Source organism: Ptychodera flava, chromosome 17, assembly GCF_041260155.1.
Source record: "Ptychodera flava strain L36383 chromosome 17, AS_Pfla_20210202, whole genome shotgun sequence".
Lineage (NCBI taxonomy): Eukaryota > Metazoa > Hemichordata > Enteropneusta > Ptychoderidae > Ptychodera > Ptychodera flava.
In genome coordinates, this window is record NC_091944.1 from 30,609,614 (window position 1) to 30,623,715 (window position 14,102).

The 14,102-nt window shown below is 34.6% G+C and overlaps 1 long non-coding RNA gene across 1 annotated transcript in view; it reads left to right on the forward strand.

Annotated features, from left to right (window-relative positions):
• The window catches only part of LOC139116032 (uncharacterized), a 97,559-nt gene extending 83,938 nt beyond the window's left edge, over positions 1-13,621 (forward strand). The window contains exon 2 of the long non-coding RNA XR_011548221.1: positions 11,584-13,621. This is a non-coding gene — a long non-coding RNA (uncharacterized lncRNA). The remainder of the gene's footprint in view (positions 1-11,583) is intronic.
• Positions 13,622-14,102: the final 481 nt, after the last annotated feature.

Genomic DNA, 14,102 nt, shown 5'->3' on the forward strand with positions numbered 1-14,102 from the left:
TTGCACTGTTTACACAGATTGCATAATTGCTATAAATAGCACATGAGGAATCTTACAGTCCAGCTTTACCATAAAAACCCTATCACTTTGACCACTCTTTTAATTGATCACTCTATTTTTTTCCTCAAAAGTAATTTTATTTTATCCTTACCAAGTCAACCATAAATGGAAATTGGAACTTTCTCTATCTCTATTTATTTGACCAACCTATCATGACAAACTATTATGAGCAATTTCTTTTAGATAACATACAGCACAATATATGACGGTTTAGAATATGTCAAAGTTGGGATTCAGGAAAGTTGCCTTTACATGTTTTAATCCTCCAAGATGGTAGGCATTTCACCATGAACTGTCAAAAAAGTTGAACATTCTAATAATTCTACACTAAAATTATTTGGCTTTGTTGATTCCTAATTAATTCAATTATTTAAAATCATATTAATTATTTTTTTCTGGGTGAATTGATAGGGTTTATACAGTACAAGAGTTACATACAATGTAATTCAGTTAAATATCAATTACCATCTATTATTGCATCATTCCTATAAATAACACCTCAGCCTGGAACATCACAATTATAATCTGCTCATTCACACAGGCAGTACTTGACTTTGAATGAATGACCTACTACATTTCACCTGTGTACCAAATTTGAAAGCATGACAAAAAGTACCACAAAATTTGCAAATTTCAGCTTGAGTTCACAGAGTCATCTTCAGGTCACTCCTAGGAACCTGCACACCCAATTAGAAAGTAATGGCATACACAGTTTCAAAGAAGATTTTTTTAACCAAAAATGGCAAAAATTGCCCAAAAATACAAATTTGCAAATTGTGCCATAATTTTGATGAATTCTATTTTGAGTTTTAACAAGGTACCTGCACGCCAAATTTTAAAGCGATCCAACCATTGGTTTAAGAGGAAAAGATTTTTTACTAAAATGGCAAAAAAAGAAAAAAAAATTCATTAAAAATAGAAAGCATCAAATATTGACATCGAATCTATATGGTTAAAGGAGTTGGGCCCTAGGTACCTAAAACCCAAATATGACAATGATCAGATGAGTAATTCCTGAGTTATTGATTTTTGACCATTTTCCCTTTTTTTCTACCTCATTAGCATATCTATGGAACTAAAGAGTTTATTTTAACAACGGCACATCTACATCATATATGGCATCACTACACCAAAAATCAGCTCAATACATGCAGCGGTTTTTGAGTTTTTGCGTTGGACGGACAGACATCCATACATACATACATACATACATACATACATACAGACAGACATCTCACATACAGACTTTTTTCAACCATATAACCTCCCAATTGCCATATATGTATGGCAAATGGGAGGTAAAAAATAAACACGTATATGTATGACATAAGTCAATGTCCAGGTACAAACTTTGAATAAAATCAGTTGAGACTTGTAGAGTTATGGCTCTCGACAAGAAAAAAAACATAACAAAATTGCCACCATGTGGCCATATCGGACCATGTCGAGAAACAATCAAAGTACACATGTATACTATAAGTCAATGTCCTTGTACCAACTTTGAATAAATTTGCTTGATACATGTCTGACTTATGGTTCAGGACATGGAGAATTGTAAAAAAAATGGCCACAAGGCGGCCATATTGGATCGTATCACAAAACAAATCAATGTGCATATGTATGACATAAGTCAATGTCCTTGTACCAACTTTGAATAAAATCAGTTGAGATATGCCTGAATTATGCCTCTGTACACGAAAAATCGTAACAAAATGGCCGCACAGCAGCCATATTGGATCATATCAAAAATAAATTGACGTGCATATATACGACATTGGTCAATGACCTTGTACCAACTTTGAATAAAATCAGTTGAAATCTTTCTGAATTATGGCGCTGTATATACAAAAACATCGTAATAAAATGGCCGCCTGGCGGCCATATTGGATCATATCACAAAACAAATCGACATGCATATATATATAACATAAGTCAACGTCCTTACAAGTTTGAATAAAATCAGTTGAGATATGCCTGAATTATGGCTCTGTACGCGACAAATCGTAACAAAATGGCCGCACAGCAGCCATATTGGATCATATAACAAAACAAATTGACGTGCATATCTATGACATTGTCAATGTCCTTATACAAACTTTGAAAAAATGGTTGAAACATGTCTGGGTTATGGGGCTGTACATGAAAAATCGTAATAAAATGGCGTATGGCCGCCATATTGGATCATATCACAAAACAAATTGACATGCATATATATGACATAGGTCAATGTCCTTGTACCACGTTTAAATAAAATCGGTTGAGATATGCCTGAGTTATGGCTCTGTACATGAAAAAAATCGTTATAAAATGGCCGCCTTGCGGCCATTATTAGGTCGTCTCACAAACAAATTGATGTGCATATCTATGACATTGTTCAATGTCCTTGTACCAACTTTGAATAAAATCGGTTGAAACATGCCTGAGTTATGGCTCTGTACATGAAAAAATCGTAATAAAATGGCCGCCCTGCGGCCATATTTGATCGTATCACAAAACAAATTGACGTGCATATGTATGACATAGGTCAATGTCCTTGTACAAACTTTGAATAAAATCGCTCCAGGCATCTTGAGATATCGGCGTGAACGGACGGACAGACGCACGCACGCACGCACGCACGGACATAACCAAACCTATAAGTCCCTCCGGACGATGTCCGTGGGGACTAAAAAGATACAATCTGTTTCACTCAAGATTTCCTGCACAAGTTGTCCTTGTATTCCTTTATGATGGATTATTAGATAAAACATCAGGAATCAATAATTATATCTCTGTATGTTGTCTATATATATCTTGTAGCAGTCACAGTAAGATTAAAGCAAGTACTCAAATCTTCCATATTTAATATTTATTTGATTCTTATTATAGCTAGTGTGATTGTTAAATGTTAAATGTTAAGTAAAATGTGAGCCTTCTAACGGCCAAATGTCTGAGCGTTCTGTGCATGAGCCTTGTAACGAGCAAATATTCAAATGTGAGCCTTCCACCGGCCAAATATGTGCCTTCTGACGGCCGAATGTGCAAATGTGAGCTTTCAAACGGCCAAATGTGAGCCTTCAAATGGCCAAAAGTAAGCCTTCAAGCAGCCAAATGAATCCCTTGGGTAGTGTAGCAGGACTTCGTCTTATAGATGTAATCTGTAAAATAAATAATAAAAAATTTGAGTGGCAGTATGTGCAAAAGTAAAGTTAAAAATTAGCTGTTTAATTACAAAGATCATCATATGAATGCATTCAAGATGCATTCTTCTCCTTCAAGTCTTCCAAGGCTTGAAAACTTTGCGATGAAATCCTCAGTTTTGTTCATCATCTTATAGGTGAAATATAATGTGTTCATCCATGAGGAAAGATAACATTTTAATAACATAGGATTGAAGGGAAACTTAAATCCCATATCAAGAGTAACTGAATTTCGACTATTCCACACTGTGTGTTTTACAAAGGAAGTAATACAATGAATAATGTCAGATGTTGCGTTATTATCATTTTTGATTCCTGCAATTGCTAATCTTTTGATATTGATATTTTTATCAAAGTTGTTTTTTCTGACAAGGAAAGAAATACGTTTTTCCCAAATTTCTTTTACATATTTACACTTAAATAAGATGTGTTCAAGTGTTTCTGCTTGGCCACAAATATGGCATTTCCCAACACTTAAATGGAAAGTTTTGGCCAAGCTGCCTGTGACTAGGCCTCTATGGAAAATCGTCCAATTTAAATCATTTACTGAATTGCTAAGAATTCCTGTTGAATTAAGACGACTGAATAAAGTATCTTTGTGACTGCCATTTATTATTCACGAATTTCCAATAAAGTGACTTGGTTTTGACATCACTTTTTGTCAGACCATAATTCTCTAAGTCTAAAATATCATAGATCTCTTCATTTTGGATGATAGAAGGGATAATTTGTTTCCCGAAATCTGGAATAGCATTGAGAAGTGTTTCATACTCTGCGTTAATTTCCTCTTCCACACGTCTATTTGAACCTCCTCTAATTTTTGCAATTATTTTCCAATGTTGAAGCCAGTCATTCCTGTTATTATACCAGATGTCCTTAAGCCTTAAAATTCCACTCTTTGACCATTTTTTATAAAAGAGCACACTTCCTTCATTCTTAATATTGTCATTATACAAAAGAACTTCACTAAGAAGATTCTGTTTTGATATTGGTTAAATTCACTCATGTAAGTCTAAATGACTTCCAGGTATTTAACATATCCCTATATACCCTTGGGCTTTGTTTGTGGTTGACTTTAAAATTGAGATGGAGATAGTGATAATCACTATTCAGTTTATAGTAGAGCGGATAAGTGAGAAAATATTTCAAATTGTGATACAAGCATGAAAACTGGCATGTAGGCACATTTTAGGTCACGTTTTAAGAAAAAAAAGCTAGCCACGAAAAAATCCAATATGGCGGTCATTTTTCAAGATGGCCGTCAATTCGACTTCCGGAAAAAATGAAATCATTGATGATTTGGGACATTATCATCGGAATTTAATAATTTTAGTGGCTATACCCATGTTTTCAACTGTGTTGAGTCTATTTCAGATTATAATTTTGTGATATTGTACACTCTTGAGTCAGACAATTACTCTGCCAGTGAATTACAGCACAAAAAGTATATTTAAAGGGACAAAGTTGGCCATTTTTCGTCAATTTTGTTTGATACGAGACACTACCGATTTTGTTTGACATGCTGAAAGATAATGAATGGGTGACCATGCATATATTAGACCCCGTTTTAGACACGATACATGAAACGAATGCGAAAATGAATTAATCGTCATGACCATTAATTCAAATTCGCAATGGTTTCATTTAATTTGTCTAAAACCGGGGTTGAATATATGCACTGTCATCCATTTTTTCTGTATCTTTCAACATGTCAAGCAATATAAGAAGTATCTTGCATCAAACATAATTCATGAAAATGGCCAACTTTGTCCCTTTAATGTTAAAAAAAAAAATAAAAGGTCTTCACTTCCCAACATCATTTTTGCTATTTTCGATGTCCTTAAGACATACCAGAATTCTATATGTCTGTAAGTGTATTTAGCTTACATCAAGCGATGGGCGAAAATGTAAAATGCTAATTAACTAGCCCTGTTATTCTTTAGTTAGTTGTACTTCAACTGTCAGGATCGGAGCCAGCCTCGGAGAGCTGAAAAAATTATTAACGGGCTATCTTTGTCAGTGATACGATATAGTGAGTGGATCAATGTTGTTTTTATGAATCGATATTGCTTTGACCCTGATCATGTGATATGGATCCTAAGGAAACCAGTTTTATCTTTGTGTGATTCGTTGTCATGATATTTTAGGACCAAATTGGGGCCCCTTCATCAGTCGCTTCAATGGTGTTTGGTTTGACATTAGCTATTGTTTAGCAAAAAGATTGCTAGAATCTTTATGTTTTGGTCTGGCTGTTACGTGCTTTGTTGCTACAGACAATTTGTTTCAATTGTGCTTGTGCTTCGCTTTTCTTGGAAGAGAATGTCTTTTATGTTTTTATTCCTTTTCTATGCTATGATATTTTTTTCAGAAAAACTGTGGCCCGTGTTTGATCGCCATAATTATTTTCAGTTTCCTATAAAATATTTTTTGATTAGGATGGTTTTGATGAATGGACCAAAGGTAGTTGTGTGGATAGGTTTTGTTGTTGCGACATGATTCTTATCTTATCTGGTATAGCTTACGTTTTGTTAACTTCTTTTCTGATACAAAATATTTCTGTTTTTCTGTAATCTTGTTGTTGAAGTTATCGTGCGAAGGAATTGACCCCTTTTATGAAGTCCCCATTTTTGCTGCATGTGTGAGTATATCTAAAGAATTCATCTTCAACAAATCCCTTGAAAATGTTGTTTGGTTGGCAGGAACTTTTCAATAAATATTGGAACGTGCTAGTCGGTTTTTGTGGATTTTAGAATGGAGCCGTTCTGTTTCCATATATTTGTTTATAGTATTCTCCGTTGAATTCAAATATATTTTGTTTGAGAATAATCGAAAGTAGGGCTTTCACGTAGTTTTTTGTGTTTTTTTTACATGGTTTGTGTTGGGTGGTGCTATTTTAGAGTCCACCACAACGACCACTTTGCTTATGGCATCCTTTTGTTGCTCATTGTGTGCATTGATACCACCGTTACGTCTAATATTATAAAGATAGGGATTTCTGGTATTTTTTATTCCAGCTTGTTAAGGAAGCCTTTTGTGTCTTTGATATTTGTTGATAGTCTTTGGACTATTGTTTTCATGAAATAGTCTAGAAATTCCGAGATTTGAGTTTTTTGCTGGAAAGAGCAACTCATAAAGATTGTTCCTTCCGGTTGGGTTTGTGTATATTGGTAGAAGATACCATCATGGTGTGCATATGTTTTTCTGATGTGGGTTTCAAAAGGAAATTCTGCTATAGAATGATTTTAGTTACTTTCAGCTAGTTTTCCTATTTCGAGATATCCATTGTCAGAAGTGACCACATGGACTTATCTATGAAAACATGTCTGATTGATTGATTCTCATGATATAACCCAATCTCATGATGCGCATTAATATGTTAATATCTCGTAAGACTTTTTTCCATGTGGGTATTTTGGAGTGGGAATATATTTCAAGCCTTTGCTTAATGTTTTGATTCAAAATTTGTTAACATTTTATTTGAAAGATTTGTTGATATATCTGAAGTTCTTTCTCATTTCTTGTTTAGTTTAAGCATCCATTTTTAAGGACTTTGTGTCTTTTTTTGCATTTCACGTTTCTTGCTTTCTTTGTTTGAGAAGCCTTTTTTCATTTGTTGAATTTGTCTGTTTGTTGTTATGTCTTGGTGTGTGCACTGCCGGACACGTGGTTTAGTGCGACGGTAGCTTTCTTTATAGAGGACGTGGTGACCTATATGAAGGCTGGTTGGGTTTTTTTAAAGGAGAGAAGGTTAGTTTTTCTTGCCTTTGAAAGCTAGCCTATAAGTTTTTTGCAGATGTACTTTCGTTTTTTGCCTGGATTTGCTGTTAGGTCAATACTTTCGCTATACCTCATTGACAAATAAAAGAGTAATGACGTAACAGCTAAAGTTTTCTACACAACAACCATAAAAGCATCCTAATCAGACAATGTTTGATAAGAAACTGGGCCCGATTTTCCTGGAAAAAAGCCTATCATAGCATGCAAAAGGAAGTAAAACATGAAAGACATCTTCGTTCGAAAAAAACAACCACGAGGACAGTTTAAACGAACAACAGCAAATTAGGCAACAATCAGATCACAACATAACGATTCTAGCATATCTCTTTGATGAACAATGATTTTCATCAAACTGAATATGCGGACATAAAAACCATTCGAGCGACTTATGAAGGGGCCTCGCTTTGGTCCAGAAACACCATTTAGACGAATCACACAAACATAAAATTGTTTGCCCCAGAACCAAGATCACATGACGAGGGTCAAAGCACAATCGATTCACTAGTTTCTTACCACGTTTACCATTGTCATGAAACCCTACTTGGTTTACTCTCATACCATATCACTAAGAAGGGTAGAAACAATGTGTGTTGCCTTCATTTCAAGTTCCACACTGTATCTGCTTTCCAAAGGAAGGGAAATAAATCTGCATGGTACACATGGAATTGTCTTTACGGATATCTCTGACACCAGTCGAACACTCACTCAACAACCAGCATAAGCCACTGATGAGCGTCTTGCAGTTTGAGAAAAGTTTCTTGAATATAGGTATGATAGAATGAGCACAGCTAAACATATGAATGATGCAAGATTTGACCTATTTGCAAGCAGCAATGATCATACAATTTAATTCATCCAATTCAGTTGATATTCATATAACATGCCAAATGTGGTGCATATCAGGCGAGTCATAAATGGGGATAGGAAATTTATAATTCGCCCAGTAGACCTATACACCAAGAGAATGGGGATTGGCAATAACAAGGTGACACTTAGCGCGTCCATATCCTGTTGCTGAAAGTTGTCAAGAGTTGACAAAATGTGGCTGTATAATAGAGAATGTTCTAGTAGATGTGGCTGTTATCGCAGTGGTCTGATTTGCACAGTATCATACTTTGAAATTCTTCTGCCAAAACTAATATCAAGTTTATGTTGACAAGATAAAGTTTTCGTATTTGGTCTGAAAAAGTACACAACAGTTTTTAAGGGTTGGTTATGGTTCCGTGAATGCTAGTTAAATAGTAAAATTTTATATGTTTTCCATTTTCGAGAAGGACTGAATTACAAAATATACCTTTAAATCCTGAAAGAACAGTCTCAGGCACATACAAACATACAATTTGACACAAACTTCACTTAAATTGGTAATGGATTTTTTTTTACTCAAAGTATATGGATTTGCTTAGAAGCTCTATTGGAAAATAGCCACCATACAGCCATCATCTCAGACAGACAAAATCACAAAACAAGCCTTTTTAACCTGCATTTATGCCATAAATATTGTATATAGATTTGCTTGTAAGCCCGCTAACGCCATGTAGCTACTATCTTGGATGACAAAGTCAAAACATATACATTTAAAACATGCAATAGTAGTCTCAGGAACATAAAAACATGATACAATTTTACGCAAAAAACATTGAAACGGATAATAAATTGTGTATTTTATGCCTTACAAACTAGTATATGGATTTTCATGGACGCCATATTGGAAAATGACCACCATTACGGACGCCATATTGGTTCGACAAAATCACAAAATATGCCTTAAGACCTGCAAAACCAGCCTCAGGCACATAAAACATACAATTTGACACAGAAACCACTTAAATTATTACATTCTGCTTTTTATACCTTAAAATATTTGCACAGTAGCCATATAAGAAAATGGCTGCCATACAGCCGCTATCTTGGATTTTCTGGTGGCTAGCATTGTTTTTTTACTGAGTGATACACCATTAATGGTTGTGCAAAGTTTCATGCTTGTATCATAAAATGAAATATTTTACCAAAATACCACTTACCTGCTCTAATATTATTGTAAAATTACGCTATGATATACATTGATAAGCTGGCCCGTTTAGGAGTCCCTTTATCTGGATTTTTCTAAATAATTTCATAAGCCACTTAAATTGGAGTGCATAATTTTTTCTTCAATGTCGACGACTTTTTTGCCACAATCATCATATCTTTAAATAAATATGCCCCTTTTTATAACTTCTTGTTTGCCTCCCCAAATAAAATTCCATAATTTACTATTTGTTTCATTAATAATTTCAATACTTGGTTACGTGATCAAATGATGCTAGGTACCATAATTTTGATGCAGCCAGCATATTAGCTACTATTTCCCAGCCTTTAAAGGACAAATTTCTGGTATTCCAGATCTTTAGGGAGTTCGTAAACTTCTCCATCACTCTTTTCCAGTTTTCTCTAAATGTGTTACTATTTCCAAACCAAACTCCTAAGACCTGTCAAAAACCTTGTTTGAAAAATTGATCCCTTCCACTGAATCAGTACGATTTTCAAAACTTCCAGTCCTTAAAACTGGATTTTTTCTTGTTCAGTTTTGCACCTGTTGCTTTTTCATATTTGTTAAACTTTTTCAACGACTGTGTAATGCTTTCTACATTTATCAAGTATAGAGTTGTATCATCTGATAACTCTTAATTTTTTCCTCCTGTTCGTCTGGCAATATGAATCCTGCTATGCTGTCATCTTTACGAATATTTTCGGTTAGTACTTCTGCTGCCAAAATATACAGTAATGGTGATAAGGGGCACCCTTGTCTTATGCCCTTATGAAGTTGAATACTGCGAGAAAGAAAGCCATTGCACTTAATTTGCATGTAGTATTGTTATAAAGAATTTTTATCCATTTGATGAAGTCAGTGCCAAGGTTGAATTTGTCAAGAACTTGAAAAAGAAAATCTCTGTTTAGCCTGTCAAAAGCTTTTGTTTGGTCAAGACTTATGACAATAAGAGGTTTATCAGTTACATTTGCATTCAATAATATCTCTAGTAAAGACAACATTATCATTTATTTCCCGCCCGGGGATGTATCCACATTGATCTGGGCTGCATATTTTGCCAATTACCTTCCGCACCCTATTAGCAATTACTTTTGCAAGAATCTTATAATCTACATTGAGGAGACTTATCTCCAATTGTTTAAGTCTGCCTTATCTCCCTTTTTATAGAACAAAGAAACTAAACCTAGTTTCTGGCTGTTCGTCAATTCCCCTGAATTAAAGCAAGCGTTATATGTTTCAATTAGGTCAGACCCTAAGATATGCCAGAAGCATTTATAGAATTCCTCTAAAAGGCCATCAGAACCTGGTGATTTGTTTTTGGCCATTGACTTTAAAGCGTTGAGTGCTTCTTCCTGTGTAATTCGACCTTCAAAACTCTGTTTATCTTCATTATTTAAAGCAATGTTGGTTTTATCTATTAATTCCCTCTGTAGTATGGTGTCAACATTTTCTTATTTGTAAAGATCTTCATAAATTCTGCTTGTATGTCAAATATAGAATCTATATCAATGAAAATTTTGCCACTCTTGTCTCTAACCTCCTTGAATAGTTTTTCTTTATCTCTGTGTTTTTCTAGATTGAGGAAATATTTTGAAGATTTCTCTCCTTCAACCTGGACTATCTCATTTCACAGCGCCCTCAAACAGTCGATCTCGTCAATCGATCGTTTTCACGTGTCAGACGTGGCGTTAGCGAAAGCTCTATCATAGACAACCATGTAACAGAAAAATTAAAACTTTGATAATTTCATTAATATCCTAGCCACGACCACCAAAACGTTTCCAGTTCTTGCCATGTAAATCCTAAAGCTGTGTATTAAACTTGGTTGACATTCTTTCGGCAGTTCTTGAGATATCAGGTATACAGACAGACAGACAGACAGACAGACAGAGACAGACATCGCTAAACCATATGCTCACGTGTGTGACACAAGTGAGCAAAGAATTACACCTCCAGCCCTACTGGCTTGCCCAAAATTAGAAGTGCACATAATTAATGAAGCACAAGGTGTTGAACCATAAGATCTACTATCAAACCAACTGGTTACCGATTGATAGGCATATTATTACATTGAGGTCAAAGGTTACCAAGGTCACATGAATTTTTGTCAAGAAAATTTTCTCCCATGGTTATCCCTGTTTATCAAGAATTGGACAGCTAGCTGTATTGGCTGGGCCAGAATTGGATATGTGCATAATTAATTAGGTATAGAATGTGCTAGTCAGGTGAAATTTTGTTAAAAAAAGGACTTTATTCCGATACTCTCTCCCCGTGGACCTATATCAGACCTCTAACTCTATTTGGAGGCCAAGAACTTGATGTTTGCCAAAATAACGACGCGAAGACAATGCCAGGTACAAAGGTCAGGGGGCATTCCCTAAAGTTTTAGTTCACCATTTGGTCTCCTACCTGTGAATTTACTATTTTAGAGTTCTTTTAACCTCTTGGCTCATTATCATCATCAATATGATCACCTTTATGTTCCTTACACAAATGGCAGGATAACAATTTGTCTTTCCCTATTCTGATTTGTAGCCAATTATGGGTGCGGAGCACAGCCACATTTGGAACCAGACATCGGACACAATTTTCGTAACCTTGACTGATAAAAATAATCGCAACACAACACAATTCATCAAGAAAGACGAAATTGTTGACATCTGTACTCCTTGGGGTGACAATACACTGTTCGTACATAAAGACGAGCTGAGCGATGCACTGGTAAGCTACACAGCACGTGCAAACTACGATTTTATAATTAAAAAGGTCGATGGTAAATTCAACATAACTTCGCCTGAGGACTCTTCAGTTCGCAACGAGCACGGAAAAAGAAAAAAGAAAGCTAATGCCCGAAACAAGAGGAGATGAATAATGACCCACACAAGGTGACGTTGAATATCCAATTTTGCTATAAACACATCACAAGGAAGGCAGTCCTTTGAATCGAGTGCATTTGATCTCTTGTACTCTTCTTTGTGGAACTGGTGTATCTACATATTTAGACAAAGATATCTGCAGAAGTTCTTTAGTAGGCCTTCAGTAGATCTTCAAGGGATATTTGTAGACAGAGATACTAAGCTGTTCATCTACTTGTAATACTTAAACCTCAACTACCAAATCTCTTTCTGCTGGACAGTCATATGTGAAGTGGCCACCTACACTTGTCTAATTGTCATGTACATTTGTCTCCTGGTATCTAACCTGATCTACAAAGTATGACAATAATCTTTCGCCTATATCTACAATTCATATGCAAAGTATTATACCTGTTGGCCACATGTTCTTACGTTTGACAACAGTCTTGTCTCTATCATTTTACTGCCTCTATCATTTAACTAATGTGCTTAAGATTAGTGTTACATTGGTTAATAAAAATCACATAAAGTCATAATGTTACTTTTATTGAATGTTAACATATGTTACACCAAGATATCAATGTGATAGATAAGTAAAAAATAGTTTCTTTAAAGAAGGTATAGAAAAATAAGTATATTTTTAATAATACTTTCTGTTATACAGGTGAAAAATATAATTACATTTAATTCTTAGGTTATTTGATTTCAAGTTCCAAGTATGTTTAAACAAACAGCCAAAAAACATCTTTTCCAAAATGCCAGTTATTTTTGATGACCAGCTGAATGAAACATCTCACATTGCTTTTCGCAACAGAGTTTCCATGGAACGCAAATATTCTTTTAAAGAACCTATCCTCATTTAAGTTACTACTAAATTTTAGTTACATTTAGAGGATTTTGCAGTCTACTAAACCGATCTATTATGGATTTAGAATTTCTTATTTGATAAGATTATAAGTTTTAAGCTTTTTAATGTAGGTTTTTATCTTGCTAAATATACAATGTAGGTTTTGATCATATTTTTAAAGATCTAGGATTATTTCCTGTTAGAGTCGAGGTTCTACTTGTTCTATAAAGAAAGAACAGTGAGTGTTTGGAATATTAAGTAACAGGTATATTCAAACTTCAGTTTAGCCTTTAACTTACTCGACATAAAAACTTACAATGGTATAAATATTTAACATATTTTGAACTAATTTGGGACAATTGGATGGTGGAGTAATGTCTGTTTAATCTGCAAATGTTAGCTGCTGTACTTTTCTTGTTAAGTTAAGTTTTATGAGTCATTTGCAATAATGCAACATTTCATTTAACTACAAGAAACCTAATGCTTTTGAGAAATTTGAAAAAAATATGAATATCCGATTATCCCAAACTAGTTCCAATCGTTTTATTTGTAATCACGTTATAAAGTTTAGATACGAAAATTTTTTATGATATAAAATATCACAATGATGAAATGCCATGGTCCTGTCTGATGATAATATGCAGTATACTTTCACGTTTCTATCTTAAGTTCAATTATTGATGTTAATATGAGCCATTTTGATGATTGTGCTTTCTATTCAGCTCATCTTCATTTAAAGCATGTGCATTGCATTATCTGTATTGTCTATGAAATATATGGTAACATGTCTCTGCTTAAATATAAGATGGGTTGGTGATACCTTTATATTTAGAAGTGAATATTTTTCATTAAATTTAGGATATTAATATAATTCATGTCGTCTTCAGATTGATTTATTTGTAATTGTGTATTTTTCGTCAAATGTTACTCGAAAATGTGTGATAGTTATGGAATGCCTTGTTTGCAGTAGTGCATTTTCATCGAATCCTATTGTCTTGAGATACCTTTAAAGGGCTGGTGAAGAGTAAAAATAAATCGCTGAAAAGGTTGTTTTCACTCGTTAATAATGCTTGGAAAGGCAAAAGCAAAAAATTTCCAGTAGGAAAATGGTTTAAGAGCGTATTTACTGGAAAAAAGTGCATTTTTTGAAGCTAAGTCACATTTTGCCGCGAAAAATCAAACCCGGATGTATGACGTCAATAGGGGGACAGCCTATCTGCATGATCTGTGGTTGCGTGTAACATGTGTAATACGATGGCGACTAGAGTAGTCGATTACCACGACCAAAACAGTGTCTATTCGTCCTCTGAGGACGAACAAATGTTATCTAGATTTTGGACTGTACGCGGTAG